The sequence below is a fragment of the Microtus pennsylvanicus genome, chromosome 4 (genome assembly GCF_037038515.1).
Source record: "Microtus pennsylvanicus isolate mMicPen1 chromosome 4, mMicPen1.hap1, whole genome shotgun sequence".
Classification (NCBI taxonomy): Eukaryota; Metazoa; Chordata; class Mammalia; order Rodentia; family Cricetidae; genus Microtus; species Microtus pennsylvanicus.
The window spans coordinates 70,884,709-70,911,411 of record NC_134582.1 but is presented as its reverse complement, the minus strand read 5'-3'; the positions used below and the strand labels follow the sequence as shown (position 1 = coordinate 70,911,411).

Genomic DNA, 26,703 nt, shown 5'->3' with positions numbered 1-26,703 from the left:
GACATCTTGAATTTTGCAGGAAAATGGATGGAGCTAGAAAACATCATTTTGACTAATGCAACCCAGACCCAGAAAGACAATTTTCACATGTACTCACTCATAAGTGGTTTTTAAACATAAAGTAAAGAAAAAACCCACCCATAAATCAAAATCCCAGAGAACCCAGACAATGAGGACCCTAAGAGAGACATACATAGATCTAATCTACATGGGAAGTAGAAAAAGACAAGATCTCCTGAGTAAATTGGGACCATGGGGACCTTGGGAGAAGGTTGAAGGGGAGGGGAACAGAGAAAAATGTTGGGCTCAATTGAAAACAAAGGAAGAAAGAAAACTACACCCTTTAATTTTTTTTTTCCATGAGAGGTAAGTAGCTTGGTTAGGAGGGTGTTCAGGTGCAGTAGAGTATAGGAGAGGGGGCCCCATAGAATCAGAGTGAGGGCTTTTGAGAGGCTCTTTAGAGGATGGGTACAGTTTATTTAAGCAAGCATGTATTAGGGACAGCATTGACAATACTGCACAAGGTAACAGCATGTCTCCTGGCAGCTCAGAGTCTCCAAAGCTGACCTGAGGGACACAAGAAGAAAATGAAGGTACACAGTTGAGGTAGGTGACTTCAGGAAGGTACCTTATTCTACTATAAAAACCAGGAACTACCAAAAATATTCAGACTGGAGAAGGACTTGACAAAATGTATCAGGCATCAATTCTAAGTCATGTTGCTAAAAATAACCCAAGTCAGAGGAAAGTAGTATTCTTTTAAGTGATAATAAAATTCTTGCCTCAGCTTTGGGTAGAAATCTTTGCTTTTTCCTATGGAAATACATCTCTCTCTTCTCCTTTGTGGTTTTGTGTGGGTGCCTGAGTGCCTACCTGTTCTGGTATTGCAAGCTAAGCAATCTGCTGGCGCTTGTCCTGTGCTCACATGTCAGAGTGACAAATGACCCACGTCACTGCCTGACTGACCTCTCAATTGCCGCCTTCCTTACTAGATAACCCCAGATCTCTGGATTGAACCATCCTGCATGACGATCTGTGGGCCCCCTCAGGAGCAGAGCACTTTGCTCTAAATCATTTGTGAGGTGCACGGAGGGTGCTTTGTGAAACATTAGAAACAGTTTTAGTATTTTGAACTTTGACCCGAATCCACCATGATCACTCAGGAGTTGGGTCTTTTCTTCCGCCCTTTGTTCCTCTTAATGTTCCCCCTTAATTCCTCCTCTGGTGGGTTTCATCTTATTTGATTGCTTTCTGGAGAATATTTGTGTTGCATAGATCCTGTTTCAAGTACAAGTGACTATTTCTGCCTATTTGAACTTTTTGTCCTAATACATCTCAAGTATTTAGACTGCTTGGCCCATTCAGCTCCAGACTAGAATCCAGTGACTCTGTGTCAAGACAGCGTACTTGGAATTCTCCATACATACACAAGGGTCACTCCATTCTTTACTAAGGGTCATCAGAATTATTTCTGTCAATTTAGTATAAGGGTCTCAGGAGATGGGTGAAAAGAACAAACCAGAAAGAAGAAATACAACTGCAGAGAATAAGGAGACTGCAGATGTGCAGTAAGTGAAGGAATGGCAGGCAAGGGTCAAGGGTTAAAGGTCTAGGATGGGAAGGAGGCGATAAGTTGGAACTAAGTAGGTAATGTCATAGCAAAAGGCAGCAGAGATTTTTCTCCATTTTATTGAAAATAGGTTCCTTTTTCAAACTATATATCCTGACTATAATTTCCCCTCCTTTTTCCTCCCCGGTTCCCTTCCCCTCCAGATCCACTCCCTTTATGTCTTTCACTAGAGGTAACAGCCAAGCATGACAAAATATATTAAATACCAGCACATTGAAAGTGGATAAGGCAAATCAACAGGAAGAAAGGAGTCTCAAGAGCAGGCAAAAGAGTCAGAGATACACTTGTTCTCACACTCAGGAGTCCCATAAAAACACTAAGATAAAAGCTATAATGTATACACAGGACCTGGTCCGGACCCCTGTAGGCCCTGTGCTTGCTGCTTCAGTCTCTGTGAGTTCATGTGGACCTGGCTTCGATAATTCAGAGGGCATTGTTTTCTGGTGTCCTTTTACTTTGCATAGATAATTCAGATGGCTTTGTTTTCCTGGTGTCCTCTATTCTCTCTTTCCAACTCCTCTTGTGAGGTTCCTTGAGCTCTGAGGGGAGGGATTTGATGGAGAAATCTCTCTCATTTAGATTCTGTCTCCTGTCAGTGTCTGGTACCTGTTCCCGACTGCTGCAGGAGGAAGCTTCTTTGATGATGAATAAGGCACTGATCTATAAGCATAGCAGAATATCATGAGGAATCATTTTATTGATAAGTTTTAAGACCAGTAGTATTTGGTTTTACCATAGGTCTCTGGGCTATCTAGTCTTTGGTTCTCGGCTACCAAAACAGTGTCAGGTATGGGTTCTGTCTCCTGGAGTGGGCTTTAAGTCAAATCAGACAGTGGTTGGCTTCTCTCACAAGTTCTGTGCCACCATTGCCCCAGCACACCTTGTGGGCAAGTCAGATTGTAGGTCAAGGTTTCGTGGTTGGGTTGGTGTTTGTATTTCTCTTTTGGTAGCCTGCAGAGTATCTTCCTGAACCAAGAAACTAGAACATAGGGGTGAAGGTACCAGCTTGACTTCTCCATGTTTAGTGAGTTGTGTTAACGTTGTCCTCCTGCTTGCAGAGTGCTTCCCGTTGTCGTAGCAACAGCCTGGGCTGTTTGGGATCCCATTGGACAACAGATCAATTGAATGTAACCCAGTTTGACTATTGGAAGCCTCGCTGGGTGACAAAAGGTAGCCAGTTGTAACTCAGTATCCCCCATTATTAGAAGACCTCATTAGATTCACCTTCACATATTTTAGGAAGTTTCCACTGTGCTAGGTTTTCATATCATGATTGGAACTTTGAGAAAGGGTTTCTTTGAGTCTGGAATTCATAATCTTCCTGCCTCAGCCCATCAGTTGCTAGGGTTGTTGGTATGTATAGGCAGAAATAGATTTTCTCAGTGACTTTTTTTATGCCATGCTGTGGCTCAAATTCAGGGCCTTGAGCATGTTAGGCAAAGTGTTCCCCAACGAAGGTGAACTTTTAACCCTAGTACACTATTTTAAAAGATTTATTTTTCTTTTCATTCATGTATGTGAGACAGATAGAGAATATGTATGTATGAGAGAAAGAAGAAGAAAGAGAGAGAGTCAGACAGACAGAGAGACATATGTGCAGGTGCCTGAAGAGGCTGTCATATTCCCCTAGAGCTGGAGCTACAGGCCATTGTGAATTTTCTGACATGCATGCTCGAAACTGAACTCTCAGGTCCTCTGCAAAAGTAGCAAGTGTTCCTAACTGCTGAGCCATCTCTCCACCTTCCCTTCCCCAGCACACCATTGACACTTCAGATATTGTCTCTGGAAAGATGTGCAAATTATGCGTAAGGTTTGATTTTGACTTTTAATAATTGCTAGGGAATCACAGACCTTTTCAGCTGCCTGGAGGACAGGAGCTGGTTGCTACTTTGCTTCCGTCCTTCCCTCCTGCTCTGTGCCCTGTACAACTTTGTTCAGTTAGCTAAAAGACCAGTGTGACAACTGCATGTGATTCTGGTTCCCCAAGTAAAAGACTTGGGCATTTTCTACCACCTCTATGGAGCCTTGGCACCTGTCCAATAGTGAAACAACTAAAAGTAGCCATGTATCCATCTACTTTTATTTATTACTTTTTTAATTCATAATTTGACTTAAAGACTGTATTGAACCATCAGCTTGGTGTAGCCTGGTCTGTATTGAGCAGGATGCCCTCTGGGAAAATCAGCAGACACTGAAAGCTCTGAGTCATCACTGAACAGTTGGCTGTTCCTTTATATCCCGTCAGCTGATAGTGGTGCTGTGTGTTTACAGTCTAGTGGGACATACATGGCCTATACTCAGCAAGAGAGAGATATGAAATATCCCTTTGGATTAGTCATTGTTATACAAATCATCCCTCTCCCATTGGCTGAGTTCGCCTTTAGAATCTGGGTTGTGTTAGCACCTGAATTAGACCACAGCCCTAACCATGGGGCAGTAGTACCCCCATCTCTTAACTATATTTTCTCATCCTATTCCCTCCGAGGCTCAGCCCAGGGGTGTTACTGTTTACCAATTGGCTGTGGTTGCCCTTTGAATCATGTACTGACATTTTTAGGCTACATGGCAGCTTCCTTTTCTCTGGTTGTAAGGCAAGTGCTCCAGCCTCCAGCTCTGAAGAAACAGAATTAAAAGCTTTTCAGATTAAAAAAGAAAAAAAAATAGGTCTTCATAGCTGCCAGAAGTGGCATGGGATTCCTTCTCTTGGGTCCAAAACCCCAGCCGTGCTCTGAGCTTCCTCTTCCTTGGGCCTCAGGCTCCTGCATAGCTCAGACCTGGATACTGAGGAGCAAGAATAGCTGGAAGGTCAGAGAGCAGCTTCTGGGACTCACATTCCTGCCATAACCCACTTCCTGCTGCTAGGTTCAGTCGGGGGCTGGCGGGGGTGGTGATGGTAGAAGTTTGCAGGGATTCCCGTTCCCATTCACAGGGGCTCTGAATTGAGGCAGCAGCCTGGCTGAAGGGCACCAGCCTTTTGGACTTGTACATGTCAATTGCATCTTACACATCCTGCACAAGTTGCTCTTCTGTCATCTGGAAGCCATTAGCAGTGAAATGGTTTCAAGCACTTGCTTAGCCCTGGTTTTCCAGGAGGGCTCAACTTGGCACTGCCAGGTCTCAGCAGCCAAGGACTTTTCAATTTTTATAGGATTTTCAGTTAAGGCCTAGCAAAGCTCTAGACCCCAACCCAGGCCTCTTATCTTATTGGACCCGACACTGGCACCTGTCCTTGATCTATGTCTTATCTGCTTTATGGTTCTGAAGGGAAGTGACAAGTTTAAAACTTCTCTGCTGTCTGCATGGAGACTGTGAATGAGCTCAGGAGAGGCCTGTGTAAGGGGGGCATAATTGCTGCTTTTGGATCTCTTACTTCATTGCAATGACCATGTCATCACAGTGGACACTCTCACCACCTACTACTCTGCTCTTGCTACATGTCTTCCCCAGTCCTTGTAATAAATAACCCTGCAGATGCAAACACTGCGGTTTGGATGTGCAAGCAGCTTCTATAGGTGATTCTGGTTCTAACTGAGATCTTTGTAATTCCAGACCTCTTTATGCTCTTCAAAAACATGTCACAATTGAAACCTGGATCAAGGTAGACAGCCCAGGAGAACAGAGGAACAGCTGAGGAACTATGGTTTGCGTGCTACATAACACAGCCTGCTTGCTTGCTTGCTTTCTTTCTTTCTTTCTTTCTTTCTTTCTTTCTTTCTTTCTTTCTTTCCTTTTTTTTTTCTGAAGCAAAATCGTCTTTTAAAAGGAAACTCATGCAGTCTGTCAGCTTCTTGCCAACTCTTACGACTGTGCAACTGGCCAAAAACAGCCAAACCTTGTTTGGGGCATGAAAGCAGCTGTTATAATAACCCCTGCTCTGCTTCTTTCCTGTTATGATGGAATGACTGTTTCAAGTAAATGTCTCTAATCCAAAGATTTTCTGGGGTCAAGAAAACACATTTTTAATTGGCAGGATTGATCAGATTTTTTTGGACAAGTTAGGAAGTAAACAGAATACCTCCATCATTTCAACTTCATACATGACTATAAGTAAGTGCTAGCTCCATTCTGGGCTCCTTAATCTTCACCTCCTACTCCTTTGGCTGAACTTGCCCCTGTCCTATCCCAGGATTTGCAACAAAATGTCAGGAGAATAAGAACACAGATCGTGGAATCAGATCTGGACTGGGATTGTGGTGCTACCAACCTTGACTGTGGACTCTCAGGTAACTTACTCTGGGCCTCAGTCTCCTAATCTATCAGCTGGATGTAGTAATAACCATTGGGCTTAACACAAAGTTTGAAACAAAATAAGAAACATTACAAGCTGAAAATAATAATCAGTAGTTGAGAGAGCTCGCTGCTCTTCCAGAGGACCCCATTGGGTATAGCACCCATGCCAGGCTGATCACAACCACCTATATCCTCAGTTCCTGAAGCCCTCTTCTGACTTCCATGGGCACCCCCACCTCCAGCATACACACATACACATTAATACATAGATAAGTAAATGAATAAGAAATGTCCAGCAGTGCTTAGTATATATCCTGTGCTTTTTTTCCCCCTGGATTGGGGGTTACATATATAACTCATTTAATCTTTTCAGCAGTCCTGTGGGATGGAATTTCTGATCATGCAGTAACCTTTCTCTAGGTGTACATAAGTGAGCACATACCAGGAACCCTGACTGCACAGACCTGCTGCTGCCAGGGAGACAAATAGATTAAATAGTGAATATGTTAAACAGCAGTAAGAGCAATGAAGAAAACTAACGTGGGAGAAGAAATAGAAAACAGGCAATAGGATTGCTGCCTTCAAAGAGTAGCCAGGGAATGCCTGTCTGAGAATATCTCATCAGAATGAAACCTGGAGGGGAAAGCTGGCAGGAACTGTATATAATACCTGCATAGGAGATGTATAGGAACTAAAAGAGCCTATAACTGCAAGGGTCCCATGGTCACTGGTCTGCTGTGATCAAGGTGCAGCAAGGAAGCTGATATGGTTGGAATGGAAGAGCTGAGCTGTAGTGATAAGGCGAAGAGGCCTGCTTTTCATCCCGCCTGGCTCCCGCGCAGCTAGCTTAGCCCCGGAAATAATAACACAGAAACTTTATTCATTTCATTTAAACACTGCCTGGCCCATTACATCTAGCCTCTTCTTGGCTAACTCTCACCTCTTGCTTTAACCCGTATCTAGGAATCTGTGTATCACCACGGGGTCGTGGCTTACCAGGAAGATTCTAACTTACATCCATTTCGGGCCAGAGCTTCATGGCGTCTGCCTTACTCTGCTTTCTTTCTCCCAGCATTCTGTTCTGTCTACTCTGCCTATCTAAGCTGCTGTCCTATCAAAAGGCCAAGGCAGTTTCTTTATTTAACCAATAAAATCAACACAAAACAGAAGACACTCCTACATCACTGAGCGGATGCGGTCAGCATTGTGGCAGATGGTTCAGGGCCTTCTGGATCTGAGAATGAGAAAGTTCTGGAAAGAGGGACACGATCCAGATTATGACAGATGTGAGAAGGGACACTACACATTTGGTTAATATAGCTGCTCTTCCTGCTGTTGGTTGCCAACTTTTTAAGATGATTTAAATAGGACATCTCTTAAGGGAACATCTGGGCCTCTAGTAGCGAATTATGCTTTTTGATTTTAACAACAGATGAACTTTCCCCCATGTCTGCGTCTATACTCTTCCCTCCCCCTTTTTTTTGGGGGGGGGCTAGTTCTGTCATCGACTGCAGCTCTGGCCTGTATAGTTTCTGTAGTAGTACTCCTTAGCTGGCATTGTAGGTAACATGGCATACACCTGCTATGTCTGAGTTACTGCTGTTTTGAACTAGTTACTAGTACCAAGGCCTCATGTATTAGTAAGACCAGGCAATTACGAGAAAAAAAGGAGAGAAAGGAAATGCTTATGAATGAATTGCCCCAAACTGTGGGATGTCAGGAGTGTCAGTGCAGCCAACAAATCTCCCAGGACCTGTCAATGCTGACGAGAAAAGAATTTGGATAGTCCCCCAACTTCCTTGAGAAGTCAGTTCTGACCCTTGAGTCTTGGGTGGCTTTTGGCACCTACGAATCTCCTGAAGTTGAGTCTAAATGTATATCTGTGGTTGTTTTTTAATGTGAGGTCCTAGCTACCATTTGATTATTGCTTTAGATTACTTTGGTCACGGTCAGTTATGGGCTGTCCTTGCAATGTCAGATACACTAGCAGGTTTGCCTTTGTTCAAAGCTAAGGGAAGTTGCCCATTTGAAAATGGAGTCTAAAGATATCCTTCAGTTGCCTAACATTGTATAGTCCTATTCTTCAAATATTATTATACTATTCCCAAGATAGATACCATTATCGTCTAAAAGTTATGCTGCGTATGTTTGAAGATACCGGAGTATGTAGTGTATGCAAGATCTGTTCAGCCTCTTTGATCAAAGGCTATAAGTCATCAAGAATCCACCCTCTGTGTTAGGCTTTTCATTGCCTTTGAACACCGCCCAATTCCTGTAATTCACAGGAACACATATGAGCCAAGTGAGTTCAGACAATAACCTAAGGCTTAAGTATTTAGAACCCCAAACTCTCCAAGTCATCATGCAAGAGGCATTCCGACTCCAAGGAAGACCAGAGAATTTAACATGACATCCAAAAACTTCATAGCAACACCATGTACAAAGATTTACACCAAACATGTCTCATATAAAAACCTGAAATCCTAAATGTTCCAAATTCTGAAACTTTGAGCACTGGCATGATGCCACAAGTAGAACATTCCACATCTAGCCTCATGTATTGGACCCAAACACAGATGTATTAAAATAATATTGTATGAAAATATATAAATGAATTTTTAGTTTAGACTTGGGTCATATACCTAAGATATCTCATTAAATATATACATATATTCCAAAATCTGAAAAGAAAAATTGAAATACTTCTGGTTTTAAGCATTTCAGGTAAGCAGTAATCAACCTGTATGTTGGCACATGTTGTCATCTTATGGTAGTGGAAACAATATATATCCAGTATGTCTGCTAGTTAGTCACCTACAGATGTACTGTGGAGCACAAGAGACAGCTTTCCATGGGGGCTGCTGTTCACTCTGGGCTCAGGATTAGGGTCATAGAAACCCATTCTCCTAAGGTTCAGATAGATGAACATCAATACAGACATCAATAGAGGGATCTGCTGAGAATGACTGATTCCATGCCCTGGAATGCAAAGCACACATGGTTGCGGTGCATAATTATATACAGTAAACGATAAAGGACACATAGTGGGCCTCTAGGCCTGGTTCCCCATTAAAGAGCTGGTATAACTCCTCATCGGTGTAGCCAGGAACTACCTCTGTCCCTGTCCAACCAGGTCCTTCTTACCTACACTAGTCTGCAGATGTCTCCACTTCACATCAGAGTCAGAAGCAAGGGTCGGGATGCCACAACATGTCCCTGCCATTGAGAATCTGTCACCATGTGTGGTGTGAGTGAAGAAAAGTATGAAAATCGGTAACATTAAACACAGCTTACATTTGAAAAGTAACATGGGCTCATATGATCAATATGACGTAGGAATTTGTATTTATTCAATAGCACTGCACAAAAATTTTTCATCAAAATGGAAACTTAAAATGAGGGAGACTCTGCATGCTCTCCCAATGTCTGCATTCCTATGTGGCTTTGTCCTGGTCCCAGGAGAGCTGCTTTGTAAGTTCCTCTCCAATCTCTGGAGCAGCATGACACTGCAGTATCACAATATTAAATGTCCCCATGGCACGAACTCTAGTATGTCCTTGAATCGCCACATGCTGTGTTTTGGATAGATTGTATTATCAGTGTCAGTAAATAGCAGCATTTCAAAGCCCAGGACCAGATGGTTTCAATGCAGAATTCTACCAGAACTTCCAAGAAGACCTAATACCTATACTCCTTAATGTATTTCACAATATAGAAACAGAAGAGTCATTGCCAAATTCCTTTTATGAAGCTACAGTCACTCTGATACCAAAACCACACAAAGACTCAACCAAGAAAGAGAATTACAGGCCAATCTCAATCATGAACATCGACACAAAAATCCTTAATAAAATACTGGCAAACCGAATCCAAGAACACATTAGAAAAATTATCCATTTTGATCAAGTAGGCTTCATCCCAGAGATGCAGGGCTGGTTCAACATAGGAAAATCTATCAATGTAATCCATCATATAAATAAGCTGAAAGAAAAAGAAAACATATGGTAATTTTATTAGATGCTGAAAAAGCATTTGACAAAATTCAACATCCCTTTATGATAAAAGTCTTGGAGAGATTAGGGATACAAGGGTCACACCTAAATATAATAAAAGCTATTTACAGCAAGCCGACAGCTAACATCAAATTAAACAGAGAGAAACTCAAAGCCATCCCACTAAAATCAGGAACACGATAAGGCTGTCCACTCTCTCCATACCTCTTCAATATAGTGCTTGAAGTTCTAGCAATAGCAATAAGAAAACATAAGGGGATCAAGGGAATTCAAATTGGAAAGGAAGAAGTTAAACTTTCGTTATTTGCAGATGATATGATAGTTTACATAAGTGACCCCAAAAACTCCACCAAAGAACTCTTACAGCTTATAAAAACCATTAGTAATGTGGCAGGATACTAAATCAACTCCAAAAAATCATTTGCCCTCCTATACACAAAGGATATGGAAGCAGAGAGGGAAATTAGAGAAGCATCACCTTTCACGATAGCCACAAACAGCATAAAATATCTTGGGGTAACTCTAACCAAGGAAGTGAAAGATCTATTTGACAAGAACTTTAAGGCATTGAAGAAAGAAACTGAAGAGGATACCAGAAAATGGAAGGATCTCCCTTGCTCTTGGATTGGGAGGATCAACATAGTAAAAATGGCAATTCTACCAAAGGCAATTTATAGATTCAATGCAATCCCCATCATGGTCCCATTAAAATTCTTCACAGATCTTGAGAAGATAATAATCAACTTTATATGGAAAAACCAAAGACCCAGGATAGCCAAAACAATCTCATACAATAAAGGAACTTCTGGAGGCATTAACATCCCTGACTTCAAACTCTATTACAGAGCCACAGTAATGAAAACAGCGTGGTACTGGCATAAAAACAGAGAAGTCGACCAATGGAATCGTATAGAAGACCCGGATTTAATCCCACAAACCTATGAACACCTCATTTTCGATAAAGGAGCTAAAAGTATATAATGGAAGAAAGAAAGCATCTTCAACAAATGGTGCTGGCACAACTGGATGTCAACCCGTAGAAGAATGAAAATAGACCCATATCTATCACCGTGCACAAAACTCAAGTCCAAATGGATTAAAGACCTCAATATCAGCCCGAAAACACTGAACCTGATAGAAGAGAAAGTGGGAAATACCCTACAACAGATGGGCACAGGTGATCGCTTCTTAGGTATAACCCCAGCAGCACAGACATTAAGGGCAACATTGAATAAATGGGACCTACTAAAACTGAGAAGCTTCTGTAAAGCAAAGGACACTGTCACTAAGACACAAAGGCAACCTACTGACTGGGAGAAGATCTTCACCAACCCCACAACAGACAAAGGTCTGATCTCCAAAATATATAGAGAACTCAAGAAACCAGACTTAAGTTTAACCCTTGCTTAGGAATGGAAATGCTGGGAATCTCTGAGCCCTTCTCTTTTGGTTCTTCTTCAGACTGTGGCACTGTGTGTCGAGGCAGGAGATTAAAATGTGCTGTCTTTGTTTTGTAAAAAGAGCACCACTGGTGTCCTCAATAGGACTCAAGCTTGAGTCACTTTTCCAAGTATAGGGTTGGGTAATTGGGGAAGTTCTCTAAGGCAAGCCACACCTGCTAAGCCAAGGCCACCCCGGGTATCCTATTGTCAAGGACCCCTTAGAAGAAGTACTTCTTTAGAGGGTGTGTGTGTGTGTGTGTGTGTGTGTACATGCATGTATGTGGAGGCCAGAATCAGCCTCAAGTGTCATTTCTAAGGTGCAATTTACCTTTTTTTTTTTTTTTGAGACAGGGTCTCTCACTGGCCCGGAGCTTGCTGAATAGGCCAGGTCAGACTCTCCACACACTCCAGGATCTGCCTCTCCTGCCTACCAGCACTGAAATCACAAGCACACACTATAAAACTTGCTTTTTTATGTTAGGAATTTTCCTAACGCAAGCTCTCTGCCAACGCAAAAAAATCCCAATCAAGCCAAATCACAACAAGCCAAATTAAAAAATATCCAGGTTTAATGGGATTCCTGCACTCTTGGGGAAACCGGGAAGCTGTGAGGAGGGTCAAGGCTTGGTGGGCCCAGAGATCGGGGCCTCCAAAGATGGAGTCAGAGACCCGGACTTGGGACTTACACTTTAGGTTGGCTCTGAGGATCGAGCTCAGAATGAACTGGCTCCCAGCCCCAACAGAGGGATTCTTGACTATAGATCAGTTGCACTAGTCTGAGTGGCGAATGTTTAACAACCAGCTCTCCAGAAAGCAAAAGCTCTCCTGTAAGTTGTATGTCCATTTCCAAGGTAGAAACAGACTCAGTGAGGTCAAGGCCACTTGTTCATCGCGGCCGCCCAGAACCAAAATAACTACACAGATACTGTATTAATTAAATCACTGCTTGGCCCATTAGCTCTGACTTCTTATTGGCTAACTCTTACATCTTAATTTAATCCATTTCTATTAATCTGTCTATCAACACTTGGCAGTGGCTCACTTAAAGTTTTGGCTTTTCTTTTCTTTTTTTTATTTTTTAATTTATTTATTTATTAAAGATTTCTGTCTCTTCCCCGCCACCGCCTCCCATTTCCCTCCCCCTCCCCCAATTAAGTCCCCCCCCAGCCCGAAAAGCAATCAGGGTTCCCTGTCCTATGGGAAGTCCAAGGAACCCCCACCACCATTCAGGTCTAGTAAGTTGAGCATCCAAACTGCTTAGGCTCCCACAAAGCCAGTGCGTGCAGTAGGATCAGAAACCCATTGCCATTGTTCTTGAGTTGTCAGTAGTCCTCATTGTCCGCTATGTTCAGAGAGTCCGGTTTAACCCCAGGCTTTTCCAGACCCAGGCCAGCTGGTCTTGGTGAGTTCCCAGTAGAACATCCCCATTGTCTCAGTGTGTGGGTGCACCCCTCGCGGTCCTGAGTTCCTTGTTCGTGCTCTCTCTCCTTCTGCTCCTGATTTGGACCTTGAGATTTCAGTCCTGTGCTCCAGGACTTCTTGAAGTTTGCATGCAAATGGATGGAAATAGAAAACACTATCCTGAGTGAGGTAAGCCAGACCCAAAAAGAGGAACATGGGATGTACTCACTCATATTTGGTTTCTAGCCATAAACCAAGGACATTGAGCTTATAATTAGTGATCCTAGAGAAGCTAAATAAGGAGAACCCAAAGAAAAACATATAGGCATCCTCCTGAATATTAACCTTCAGCAAGCGATGAAAGGAGACAGAGACCCAAATTGAAGTTTTGGCTTTTCTGACTCTGGCAGTTCCATGCTCTCTCTCTCTCTCTCTCTCTCTCTCTCTCTCTCTCTCTCTCTCTCTCTCTCTCTCTCTCTCTCCCCCCCCCCCTTCCTTCTCTAAGAATTTAGTCCAGTTTTCCCTGCCTACCTAAGTTCTGCCCTGTCAATGGCCCAAGGCAGTTTCTTTACTCACTAACCAATAAAAGCAACACACAGACAGAAGGACTTCCCATACCACTCCTATAAGTTGTACGTCCATTTCCAAGGTAGAAACAGACTCAGTGAGGCCATTTTCAAGGTATGTATGTAAATTTCAGGACCATGGAACTGTGAACACATACAAACAGTAGGTTGTCACCATTCAGTATTATGTAATTCCTGCCACACCTCTAACTGAAGAAAGTCACGTATGTGTATACAAAAGCATGTTTTTATTTATCTCATTTTTCAACACATTTCTAAATTTTAACTATTAGGAAGAATCTCTTTGGTGTGAAAATTTTAGTAAGTCAAGTTGGTCTCATTTACTTGACACTCCGTTACAACTGGCTGTGTGCCTTCTAGTGTTTCTGTTGAGTGGCTTTTTGTTTAATTTCTAGTTTTATTCTTTCACCTTGAAAATCATAATTATCTGTCCCACGAAAAACTTCTTCCCTCTGTCTGCCCTTTGTTCAGCTTTAATAGCAGTTATGTGGCTGAACTGGGCGACCATCCTGTGGGAGTCAAAGCTGTACTTTCCCCATGGTTGCTTAGTCAGTTTTCCTCACTTGGGTATTTGAACTTGGCTGACTAGTTTCCCGTTAAGATTCTGAACCAAGAAATGTCTAGTTCGGGATAGACTGGACACTATCCATAGCGTCTGTCTCTGTCTTGGCTCCTTTCTTCTCAATTTTAAGCATCCTTTCTATTGAAGGAAAGAAACCAAAAACCTATTCCTAGAGGAATGAGAAATGTCTGTCAGGATCACTGTATTTTCATTCATATTGAACCCCTACCCTTTCATCAAAATACTGCTTTTCTTGGTCTACAAAGAAACACGTGTAGGGCTGGAGAAATGGCTCAGTGGGTAAGAGCATTTGCTGTTCAAGCAAAGACAGGCCTGGCTGTCTGGTCCAGTGACCCCAGCACAGGTGGATTCCAGCAGCTCACTGGCCAGGTGAAGCTGAGGTCAAGGATCAGTGAGACACTGGAAGGAGTAAGGTGGACTGAGCAAGATGCTCAATGTCTTCCTGTGGCCTCCGTGTACACACACAGACGCGCACACACACACACACACACACACACACACACACACACACACACACACACACACACACACCAGAAAAGAAAGCAAGAGTGCGTGTGTGAGAGCAGCTCCAGGCTTTGATGTGAGCACCTCCATCCCCCATAATTAGGGGATAATTAGCAGGTTGATCCTGCTCAGCTGTGTGCCCTGTCATAATTTTGTTACACTTTTTAAAGTAACAACACTAGAAGCAAGTGGGGGGCCTTGCCTTTCATGTCACCCTCTCTGCCTCCTTAGATTAAGCTTTGTGAATGCCGAATGCTGAATGTAGAAAATGAAGTCACGATGAGATGTTCGCATTGACATTATCTGAGAAGGGTCTCCAGGCCTGTTTCACGTTCCTTCCCCAACCCCACCACAGAGCCAGCTTCTGGCGGAGGAGCCAAGCTGGGTGGGGGGTTGGTGCACACAGAGTATCTGAATGTTGCCTTTCCAATTGCTCTACTACTGAGCTATATCCCCAGCCCTTCTTTTACCTTTCATTTGGAGACAGGATCTCATTAAGTTGTTCAGAATGGTCTTGAACTCCCAATACCAAAGGAGAATTTTCTACTTTCTATCGTCTTTCCTCTGCTTCCAAAGTAGCAGGGACCTCAGAAATGTACCATCATGCACAGCAAATTTTATGTTTTAAGTTATTAACTTTGTTTGAAACAAAATTTAAAAAACAAAACAAAAGAAATGAATGCTGCCTTTCATGCACGTTTCCCAGGATGCCTACAGGACAGTGAAGTCACCCTGCCAGGCCTCACCTGGAAAACAGACACCAAGGTGGAGGGGGACTGACAAGAATCATCTTCCTTCCCCTGCGTCTCTGTCTTCACTCCAGTCTTACTCAGTGCAGTCCCCTTCTATGCAAGGTGCCAGAGAATACTAAAGAAAAGAATTAAGTCCCCTTTCCTGTCAACGGAGAGGTCCTGAAGATGGCATTTAAACCACTTGAGAGACACACAAATGAGTGTGGGTGTGCACATGCAGTTGACGGTAAGGGCACAGACCCAGCAGCGCTGGATGCCAGTGAGTTAGGAAGGGACTCACCGAGGAGGCAGTTGACTAGTCAGAAGGAATTTATTTGGCAGATGGAAAGGATACTTTAGGAAGAGAAGGGTAAATATCAGAGCCAGAGATTAGATGAATAGCATATTGTTGGGGGAGCCCAGGATCTTCCATTCTTATCATTGGTGCCTGATAAGGTGCATGTACCCTGTTCTTATTTTTTCTTTTTTCAGATTAAGAGACTAGAGGTAATTTGTCTTTTAATCACCAGTTGTAAGCCCTCCCTTTACCTTTCTGCTAACTGTGCATGTTTGTTTCTTGCAGCCTTGAACCATCATCACATGCTATGGACATAGGTAAAGGAGTTGGAGGATGTTCTTTGAGATTCCTATTTCAGTGTAGTATAACTTTAAAAGAAAACATGCTAAGGCAACTGAGTTGGTCTGGTTTCTAGGCTAAATTTCTGGAGGCCCCTAGATGCCTCATAGTTGGCCTTGAAATTACAGAGTTACCTTCTCCCACCACAGGTCACCCTGTTTCCATATTACTACTTCCCTTGGAGTGGGGCTTATTCTCTATGAGAGAGCAACAAGGCTTCTTGGCCACATAGACTTCCATAGCCGATCCTCACTCTTGTGGAACAATGAGCACTGATTTAGGGTGGAATTACCTCACTTGCTGCTCAGGTATGTTAACATATGACATAGAATTACAGCCTGCAGAAGCCTGGGCCCTGTCATAGTTAATAGGGACTAAATTTTCTTGCTCACGTCTGAGAAAGCTTCTCTCTCAACACATAAAATGTTCTGTGCTGCTTTATTCTGACAGAATGCTTATCATTCACGTTTAACCTGACAGTCCCTGCAATTTAACTAGTTAAACATCCTTAATCTTGCCTCTTTTTTTTTTCATTTTTTCTAGAAATAAATAAGCTTGAAGAATGTGTGACAGAGCTGGCCCCACATCCCAGCTCTGTGACCTGACTTGGGAAACTCTACTTGTTTGACCGTCTAATTTTCTCAAGGGTGTACACTGAGGGTGGTCCTCCTGCTCGGTAGGGTATTAGAGGAATTGTAAGCAACAAGGAGGGAGAGTTTGGTGCACATCAGGTCCTCAGAAATAGCAGTCATTCTTAGCAATTCCTGCTTGTGTTTGAAATAGTCACAAACTCTGCACCAAGCCAAAAAAAAAAAAATGTCTAAGAGCTTCTATCCAAGTACGTGCATGGAATATGCCTGTCTCAATTGTGTGGCAGACTCTCAAGGCCCAAGCTGGAGCCAAATCGCTTTGGGTTCTTTTCATGCAAAGATTCAGGGCTTAATCACAGGACACTGCATAGTAGTCCAGATAACAGAGCTGTCAGGACTGCTGGACTCTGTCATCCACTCATTCTGTGCCGTTGAATGAAACAACCAGGAATGCAGCCAAGATGGAGGAACCAGCCAGGAGGAGTGTGTGGCAAAGATACAATGTTTGACCTCTGCAGCCAACAGAGTCTTCTGCTCAGAACTGAAAACATTTGTGGACAGTTCATCTGATAAATTTATGTAAAAACCACAAAGAGAAAAAAAAATGGTGTTGTTTTAAGACACTACATTCTGGAAGACACTCTATATTCTAAGAAGGACCATTATAACTGGTTTCTGCCTATAGCAATTGTTTATAAAAAGTCAGGGTATAAATTATAAATCTTAAAACAAATATGACTTACTCTTAATAAAATTAAAGCCTGGAGTTCTCGTCTATTTCCCTTTTCGAGGGAGATTCATGTCACCTCTCTTAAAGTTCTCCTTGTTTTCTTTCTTCTCTGGTGTTGTAGACTGTAGGCTTTTTGCTTATATTTAATATCTACTTATGAGTGAGTACATACCAAATTATTTGTCTTTTCTGGTTCTGAGTTACCTCACTCAGGATTTTTTTTTCTAGTTTTATCCATTTGCTTGCAAATTTCAAGATGTCATTGTTTTTTAGCACTGAGATATACTCCATTGTTTAAATGTACCACATTTCCTTTATCCATTCTTTGGTTGAGGGACATCTAGGATGTTTTCAGATTCTGGCTTTTATGAATAATGCCGCTATGAACATAGATGAACAAATGTCCTTGTGGTATGGGTCTGCATCCTTTGGGTATATGCCCAAGAGTAGTATTGCTGGGTCTTGAGGTAGATTGATTCCCAGTTTTCTGAGAAACCGCCATACTGATTTCCAAAGTGGCTGTACAAGTTTACGTTCCCATCAGCAATGGAGGAGTGTTCTCCTTACTCTGCACCCTCTCCAGCATAAGCTATCATTGGTGTTTATGATCTTACCCATTCTGACTGACTGACAGTCATTTTGATTTGCATTTCCCTGATGTCTCCTAAGAAAATTTGGAGAAAGTAGGGCAGAAGGGGAGGGGGAAAGGAGAAGTAAAGGATATAGACAGAAGTTTCTGTCCCACCTGGTCCCAAAGCTATTCAGTCCAAAAGAAACACACTAAGGCTTATGGTATTTATAAGCTATTTGACCTATTAGCTCAGGCTTATTATTAACTAGCTCTTACAATTTAAACTAACCCATAATTCTTATCCATGTTTAGCCACGTGGTTTGGTACCTTTCCTCAGTAAGGCATTCTCATCTTGCTTCCTCTGCATTTGGCTGATGACTGCATCTCTGCCTTTCCTCTTCCCAGAATTCTCCTAGTCTGATCGCCCCGCCTATATTTCCTGCCTGGCTACTGGCCAATCAGCATTTTATTAAACCAATATGAGTGACAAATCTTTACAGTGTACAAGAGCATTGTCCCACAGCATTTCTTCTCCTTTCTTTTAAAAACAAAACCCCTGCATCTAATCTCCTTTGTTTAGCTTTTTTCTTACCACTATCCATAACAACTTGTAACCAACACACTAAACAAAGACAAATACCCATAATCCATTTTCTGGGAATGTGGGTGTGGTTTTCTAGGCTACTTCCTGCTGATTGGGAGCACTGGTAATCTTATGGGGACCCAAAGAAATATTAGAATTATGGTCAAATCCTGACTGGAGTATTTTGTGAGGCTTGACAATCTTAACCAGCAACATTGAAGTTGTTTTGGATGCAGAAATCAGAAGAAACTACAAAAGAGGTGCTCTGAAACGGATCATCTGGGCCATCTGTTCCCATTGAAGATTGTTCAGGGGGTCTTGCTTGATCAAAACTTATTTTTCCTAACCAAGAATGAATCCATAGCCTCTCATTTCCCATGGAAACAATAGCCAAACCTCTTCTCCAAAGTAATATATCTTTTGACTTAAATTATGAAGTCCAAATGTTTTCAAAATATATAGATTGGATTAATCCAGCAGTATTTATAATCAAAATTAAAAATACTGTACCTCCTTCTTCAGTTGTCTTCCTCAAAAACAATACAATAACATACAGTATCCAGATTCTCTGTGTATTTTCTATCTTGATGTGGCTTTTTTTTTTTTACTCTGTTTCTTTTAAATTTTTTTTCTTTTTTTTCTTGAGACAGGGTTTCTCTGTGTAGCTTTGGCTGTCCTGGATCTCACTCTGTAGGATGGCTTCAAACTTATAGAGATATATCTGCCTGTGCTTCCCAAATGCTAGGATTAAAGGTGTACACCACTGCTCCTGGCTACTCTATTTCTTTTTCTTTTTTAAAGACTTTCTCTTCCTTTTTTTTCCTGTCCCAAACGTAAGTATATTTTAAATACACTGTAAACTGTTGATAGCTATGTTTTTTTCTGTCTGAATTATTTTTATTGTATATCTCTATCTTTTTCTGACCACAAGAGTCTTTAATCTGCTAAGAGACATGACTAGGATTAAAACTGCAGCTTTGGCAACTGGCTCCACCACATTCCTTAACTTTTTGAAAGTCTAGCTTCATAGTGGAGGTACTGGTATTTAAGTGTTTGGTGGCAGGGTCTCTTAAAAGATCTGCAAGGTTTTTGCTGCTAATCCTGAGTCAAGAAGCCTCTCTTAAAGGAGTCATGCTTCTGCTCGCCATCAGTAAATAGAGCCTATGGAAGTAAGACAGATACCAAGAAGCTGAGCTTGACTCTGTTTGTGTCTGTCTAGAATCCCCCCCCCTTTTAAAAAGCTTTCTCAGACTTTATATGAAAATTCTTGTCAAATGTTTGGGTATCATTTGTAGAGAGAAGTTTGTGTACCACCTGGTCCCTCAGCTCTTCAGTCCCAAAGAAATACACAGAGGCTTATATTAATTATAAGTTGTTTGACCTATTAGCTCAGGCTTATTATTAACTAGCTTTTACAATTTAAATTAACCCATAATTCTTGTCCATTTTTAGCCATGTGGCTTGATACCTTTTATCAGTAAGGCATTCTAATTTTTCTTTCTCTGCATCTAGCTGGTGACTACATCTCTGCCTTTCCTCTTCCCAGAATTCTCCTAGTCTGGTCTCCCCACCTATACTTCCTGCTTGACTACTGGCCAGTCAGTGTTTTATTCAACCAATATGAGTGACAAATCTTTTCAGTGTACAAGAGCATAAGGGTGTAGGAGAACGGCCCACTTGTTTGTTCTGGCCACCCAGCTAGCTTAGCCCTGAAATAACCACACAGAAATTGTATTAATTAAATCACTGCTTGGCCATTAGCTCTAACTTTTTATTGGCTAACTCTTACATATTAAATTAACCCATTTTCATTAAACTGTGTATCACCACGATGTCATGGCCTACCAGCCAAGTTTTAACATGTCTATTTCTGGCAGCAGGTCCATGGCATCTCTTACCCTGCTTTCTTCCTCCCAGAATTCAGTTCTGCCTTCCCTGCCTACCTAAGTTCGGCCCTATCAACAGGCCCAAAGCAATTTCACTAACCAATGAAAGCAGCACAAAGAAAGAAGGACCTCCTATATCATTTCCCCTTTGCTGTTTAAACAAAAGGAAAGCTTTAATATAGTAAAATTCTAGCAAGAATTACAGTTACAATATTTATATTTACTTTATCTTTTATTATAACTAAAGAAAACTATAAATCCTTCAATTCCATCAAAGACTCCAGAAGGATATAATATTACCTAAGTAAACAAGAAGTACATTGTAAGCAACTTCCAAAACTCTAGAAATGACAGACTCATTCATGAAGCAGGAACCCCAAAGAATCATCTCACCTTTATGCAAGTTAAGCAGTCATTTCTCTGCATGTCCTGCATGTCTAGTAAAGCAGTTCAGGCAAGAGCAGGTTTTTGCCCAAATGGCTAATCAACTCCATAAGGAATCTCTTTGATGCCCATCTTTTTCTTGAAGTAGCTTGTGCTTCCAGGAGATGTGTCTCTGGTGCAGGAGAATTGTCTGTATTCTGTCAATCATGTTTCAAATAAACACTGATTGGCCAGGCAGGAAAATTAGGCCGGAAAACCAGACAGGAAGTAGAAATGATGTAATGAGAACAGGAGAATTCTGGGAAGGAGGAAGTTGATTCCTTCCACTCCTGCCCAGACCACCGAAGTAGTAGGATATGATCTGCCCCACTGAAAAAAGGTACTGAGCCACATGGCTAACATAGATCAGAAAAATGGGTTAATCAAGATGTGAGAGTTAGCCAGTGAGAGGCTAGAGCTAATGGGCCAATCAGCTTATAATTTATGAAGACCTATGTGTGATTTTCGCTGGGACTAAACAGCTGGGGAGCCTGGCGGGATAAAAACCCAACAACAAACAGGACCCTCCATGTTGCATATCTCACTGTCATGAAAAGTCTTAAGTTCTTAAACATTTTAAATGCCATATTCTGAAGGTCTCTGAGATTTGAAGAATACCTATTTAGCTGAAATATATCTGTATACATCTAGAAAATCTAACTAACATGACTGCAAGCTTGGCTATTATATATGATTATCTATTAACCTATATTTTTTAATTATACATGACATTTTAAAATTAACTACACAATCACAATACCTTAATCAAGATCAGAAATACATAAACATATAACAAAATTGACCTTAAATTTGTATCAATAAACCAAGATCCATACCAATGCAAATTATTCATATCTATATCATAACGGGGAGAAGAGAGCATGGGAGAATGGGGTGGTCACGATGGGGAAAGGACAGAGAGAGAAAGAGCATGGAAAGAAATATCTTGATTCAGAGAGCCATTATGGGGCTAGCATGAAATCTGGTACTAGGGGAATTCTTGGGAACAAGGATGATCCCAGCTAAGTCCCTAACAATAGTGGAGAGGGTACCTGAATTGGCTTTCCCCTGTAATCAGATTGATGACTACCTTAATGGTCATCATAGAACCTTCATCCAGCAACTGATAAAAGCAGTTGCAGAGATCAACAGCTAGAACTGGACCAAACTCCCAGAGTCCAGTTAAAGAGAGGGAAGAGCAATAATATGAGCAAAGGGGTCAAGACCATAATAGGGATACTCACAGAAACAGCTGACCTGAGCTCCTTGTAGCTCAATGACTCTGTACTGATAGTGGGGAAATCTGCTTAGGATTAAATTAGGCCCTCTGAATGTGGGTGACAGATATATGGCTGGGGGCAGTCTATGGAGCCAACTGGCTGTGGGACCAGGATTTATCTCTAGTGCTTGAACTGGCTTTTTGGAGTCCATTTTCTTTGGAGGCATACCTTGCTCCAAATTAAGGCCCTCCAAGATTAAGAGGGCCTTAATCTTGCCTCAAAGTGATGTGCCAGACTTTGTTGACTCCCCATGGGAAGTATCACCCTCTCTGAGGAGTGGATGAGGAATGGGATAGGTGGGAGGTAGAGGGAGTGGGAGAAGGAAAAGGAGAGGGAACTGGGATTGGTATGTAAAATGATAAAAGATTATTTTAAAAAAATAAAAAAATTAAATCCAAACTAGAACCACTCTCCTTCTTTTATGTATATATGAAAAAATAGAAACTATACTATTGGTAAATGCATAGACTGTTACAGTAAATTCACAATGAATGTGAAATGGTTTACTCATAAAACTATTTTCCAAATCTTTCTTTGTTCCTATCTAGTTATACTTTCATGAATAGAATTGCTGAGAACTTGTTTATACAGAAAGTAACTGCACTACAAATTCTTGTCCCATTTTTGTCATTCCTCATGTCACTTAGGAATCTTGGCATGCTAAGGTGTCCAGCACTAGAATTCATATTTATTAAAGTAAATCACTTAGTAATAAAAAGAATTATACTAACAAAATCCATATTGTGCCACATACTAAATGGCTTGTGTAATAAGGACAAGCTAATTATTTATGGGATGAAAGCGTAGGGTATGTAACCTTTTGTGATTTCATAGCAGTAGCTAGCCAGAATGTTAACTTTGTTTTGTTGCTGTGGAGGACAATTATAAGTATGTATAGGTATTTATTTGACTCATAAATTTTACTGTTAGAGCCAAGTCATTCTCCTGGGCTTATGGGAATATATGCCACCAGGCAATAGATTAGTAACTACAGAAATCATGTGAAAGGGTCACTTCAAATCTCAGATCAAAACTGATGTCTTTGAGATTTTGCAATCTACCAGCTATGTGATGCACATGGTCTTAATGATAACACTGCCTAGCAATAGACACTTGAGGTGTTTAAGATGGCCCAGAATGTTCCACTATACCCATGGTGCCAACATGCACCCACTGTGGAAGATGCTCAATCAGTGTGTGTCCCTCTTAATGGACAAGCCTATATTTGGTGATATACATGACAATCAAACACAATAGTAAAGGGAATGCCCCCCCCACTTCCAAAAAAAGTTTGGAAAAACAGATTGGTTTGGAGCCTGGACCACAAAATGTGGGAGGGCTCTTTATGGAGAACCACAGCCGAAAGGAATTCTCTTTACTGATGAATTCCTCTGGCCCTTTGTACTGGCTTTTTTGGGGCATGTCAGTTATTCCTACAACCAGCTAACCACCCCCTGCTTGCTGGCCCCACCCCATCCAGTTCTTACTTGAAATATGTGTTATGGGAAACAGGGCAACAGAGAGAACTTTTGAGTGTGGTCAGTCTATTCTTAACTTTGGTGGGCTATTCAAGTTTACCAGACTGATTCTGGCTTCATGGGGCCTCAAATGTTTTTGAATAATAAAAACTTGAACACTGCAAAATGCATTTAAATCATGAGCCAAGAATGGACTACAGTGGGTGGTAGTTCAAGAAGCTAGCCAATGGGAAAGCATGGACCCTGAAGGGCCTTTGCCTGTGGGCAACTGCATCATAAATATGCTGTTTGGGCCAGGTTTTTCAAGAAGTTAGATTTCTTGGTGTTACAGGCCAACTTTGCTCCACTTTCTGAACTGAAATCTCTGATGCACAGCATTCTGTAGATTGATTCCCCTTGCTCTTCTTGCGCTTCTCCCAGCCCCCATGGGAACTAAGTCCCTAGTCTCTTGAAAGTAATGCTAAGTAAACAAACACTACAAAGGCTGTTAACAGGGGGATATCTCTCTCAAATGTTTAGGTTTTTTTGTGGTTATCTAGGTTCAAGGAGGAAGGGGTCCCCTAGCTCCAGGAGCCAGCAGGGCCTCTTTGTAGTAGGCATCTATATGTTTAGCCAGATGTCATCCCAGGGAAGGGCAAAGAAGGAAAGATAAAGCAGAATTCTTATTAAAAATAAGACTCCTGAGGGAGAGAAAAAACAAGCTAGAGAATAGGTCAAGTGGAAAGGAGGCCAGGCAGTGCCATCTGCTGTTGATTAACGCTGATAGTCAGCAATGAGAAGTGCACACTGCCAGGAAGTGCCCCTGCTCTTTGGAATGTGGACCTGTGGCAGCTGTCTGGGAGCAGATCTTCATGTATCCCACATGCAAAGATGCCCAGTGACAACACAGTGCTACAGAGTGCATGCAGACAGAGAAGGACAGGAGGGACAGGTGCCTGTGGCAGTGTCTGGGTGGGCATGCGTCTTCTGATCTTGCTTCACCTTGCTGGCCTTTGTTTCCCTATCAATAACAAAGTGACACTTGGCCAAATGACCTCTGTGCTCCCCTTAAGCTCCCAGATTCCACTGGCCGTCATACTCTGCCCGACCAAATCTCCCAAGGTTCTTCTAAGGTTCTGGAGAAGTGTGAAGAGCCTTAGACACCTCAAGCCCCAAAACTCAAAGGAATAGCACCCCTAGCAGCTCAGTTGCATCCAGTCTTTTTTCAGAGATCCATCTGTGTCTGTCGTTCCCCTGTGTTACAGTTGCCACCAAAGCAATGTTTCTTCCTCAACATGGAATGGGACATGCTTGGAGGTCTACTTATAATTCTTTCTCTCCTGATTTTTGTTTTATTTTAAGTAATTTCAGTTTATTTGTGTGTGTGTACTTGTGTGCGTGTGTACATGTGTGTGTTCATGCACACATGCATGTGCACAGGGAGGACAGAGGACTGCTGTAATAGTCACAGTAGGGTCTCCTGCTTTGTGGTCCCTGGGTCAAAATCAGGTCCATCTGCAGGTGCCTTTACTTGCTGAGCCATCGCAATAGCCCAATTTTATCTTAAACCATCAGATTATAGAGACTTTGTGCTGAAATTTGTATATGTTTGTCTTCATTTGTTTGTTCATCTTTTAGTTAAGGGTAGGGCATTAAAATTGTTTTTGTCTTTTCCTTCTTGGCAAATACATGCAGACAGCAATATTTTAGTAGAGGGTGAGGCTGGATTCCAGTGGGAATGGAGGGTAAAGATCTCTCCCTGAGACAGTAGCAGTGAAAATGGAAAGAATGAGCAGAGCAGAGATCATGGTGTAGTGCAGAGATGGTACCTTGCAGAGGCCAACTCAAGTCATAATCCTGGCTGTGGTATGTGTCAGATGGCGCATACGCTATCACTACTGTACCTCCTTGTAGCTTGTTCTATGGATCCCAGATGCTACCCATAAAGGACTCGGCTCAGAACTTTGTACTGGGTTGGAAGCCAGTGAACATCGGGAAGCTAGGTGATAAATAAAGATGGTAGTGAAAATACCCTACAGGAAGATCAGCAGGGACTCATATATTGAAGAGTTAGTAGAGGCACACTGTGGAGATTTTTAGTTTAACGACCTGAGCAGTTTGTATAATAGTACTTAGTTAAGTTGGAGATCCAGTCGCTAGGGCAGCAGTAGACATGAGACAGCACTGAGACACAAATACAAGTAAGTAAACATATGTAATTTTTAAAATGGTTGATTATCCATCATCAGAGAGGTTTCTCCCTGCAGCCGATGGGAGCAAATGCAGAGACCCACACCCAAACATAAGGCGGAACTTGGGGCACCCCGCAGAAGAGGGAGAGGGAGGATTGTAGGAGCTAGAGGCGTCAAGGATGCCAGGAGAACATGACCCACAGAATCAACTAAGCAAGGCTCTTAGGGGCTCACAGGGTCTGAGTCTCTCCGTGTCTGCACCAGGACCTCTGTGTGCATGCTGTAATTGTTTAGCTTGAGTGTTTGTGGGAGTAGGGGTACCTCTGACTCTTTTACCTGTTCTTGGGACTCTTTTCCTCCTGCTGAATTGCCTTATCCAGCCTTAATATGAGGGTTTGTCTAGTCTAGTCTTATTGTAACTTGTTAGGCTATGTTCGATTGCTGTCTCTGGGAGGCTGCTATTTTCTGAAGGGAAATGGAGGAGCAGTGGATCCAGTTGGGAGCGTTGGAGGTGGGGCAAGCTAGGAGGATTGGAGGAAGTGGAGGCTGTAGTTGGAATCTATTACATAAAAAAAGAATAAATAAAAAAGAAAAACTGGTTGATTATCATAGTGGAGTGTGATTTGAAGTTGTGTGTTATTTTAAAATTGTATTGGGTGTAACTATGACAATATGATATAATATTGGGTGGGCTTGTATTGCTGCAGTGGAGAGTTTGTTTAATTTGAAAATATGTTCATGGTATAGAAAGGCATGTGATAAACTCTTCTTACTTATGTTATTTAAATCCAAACTCATTGTCCTGGCTAGTGTTGTCAAGTTGACAGAATCTGGAGTCATCTCAGAGACAAGCTTCCCGGAATATCTAGTGAGAGGTCTTTTAGCCCCACAGAGGGAGGGATTATGTTGATTACATTCATTGAATGGGAAGACCCATCCTGAAAGTCCTGGAGTGTGAGAAGAGGAGAAAATGAGCTGACTGGGTGCGGTGGGACAACCTCTGGGGCTGGCTGTCTTGCCATGGACTGTAGCCCTGAGCTGCCGGTCAGAAGAGACCTTTTCTTCTCTAGCCATGGACTGTAGCCCTGAGCTGCCGGTCAGAAGAGACCTTTTCTTCTCTAGCCATGGACTGTAGCCCTGAGCTGCCGGTCAGAAGAGACCTTTTCTTCTCTAGCCATGGACTGTAGCCCTGAGCTGCCAGGCAGAAGAGACCTTTTCTTCTCTAGCCATGG

General features: G+C 42.1%; 1 protein-coding gene across 1 annotated transcript in view; it reads left to right on the top strand.

The window, feature by feature from the left end:
- Colec12 (collectin subfamily member 12) overlaps positions 1 to 26,703 on the top strand; it is a 195,858-nt gene that overhangs the window by 141,961 nt on the left and 27,194 nt on the right. The gene's annotated exons all lie outside the window — the stretch shown is intronic.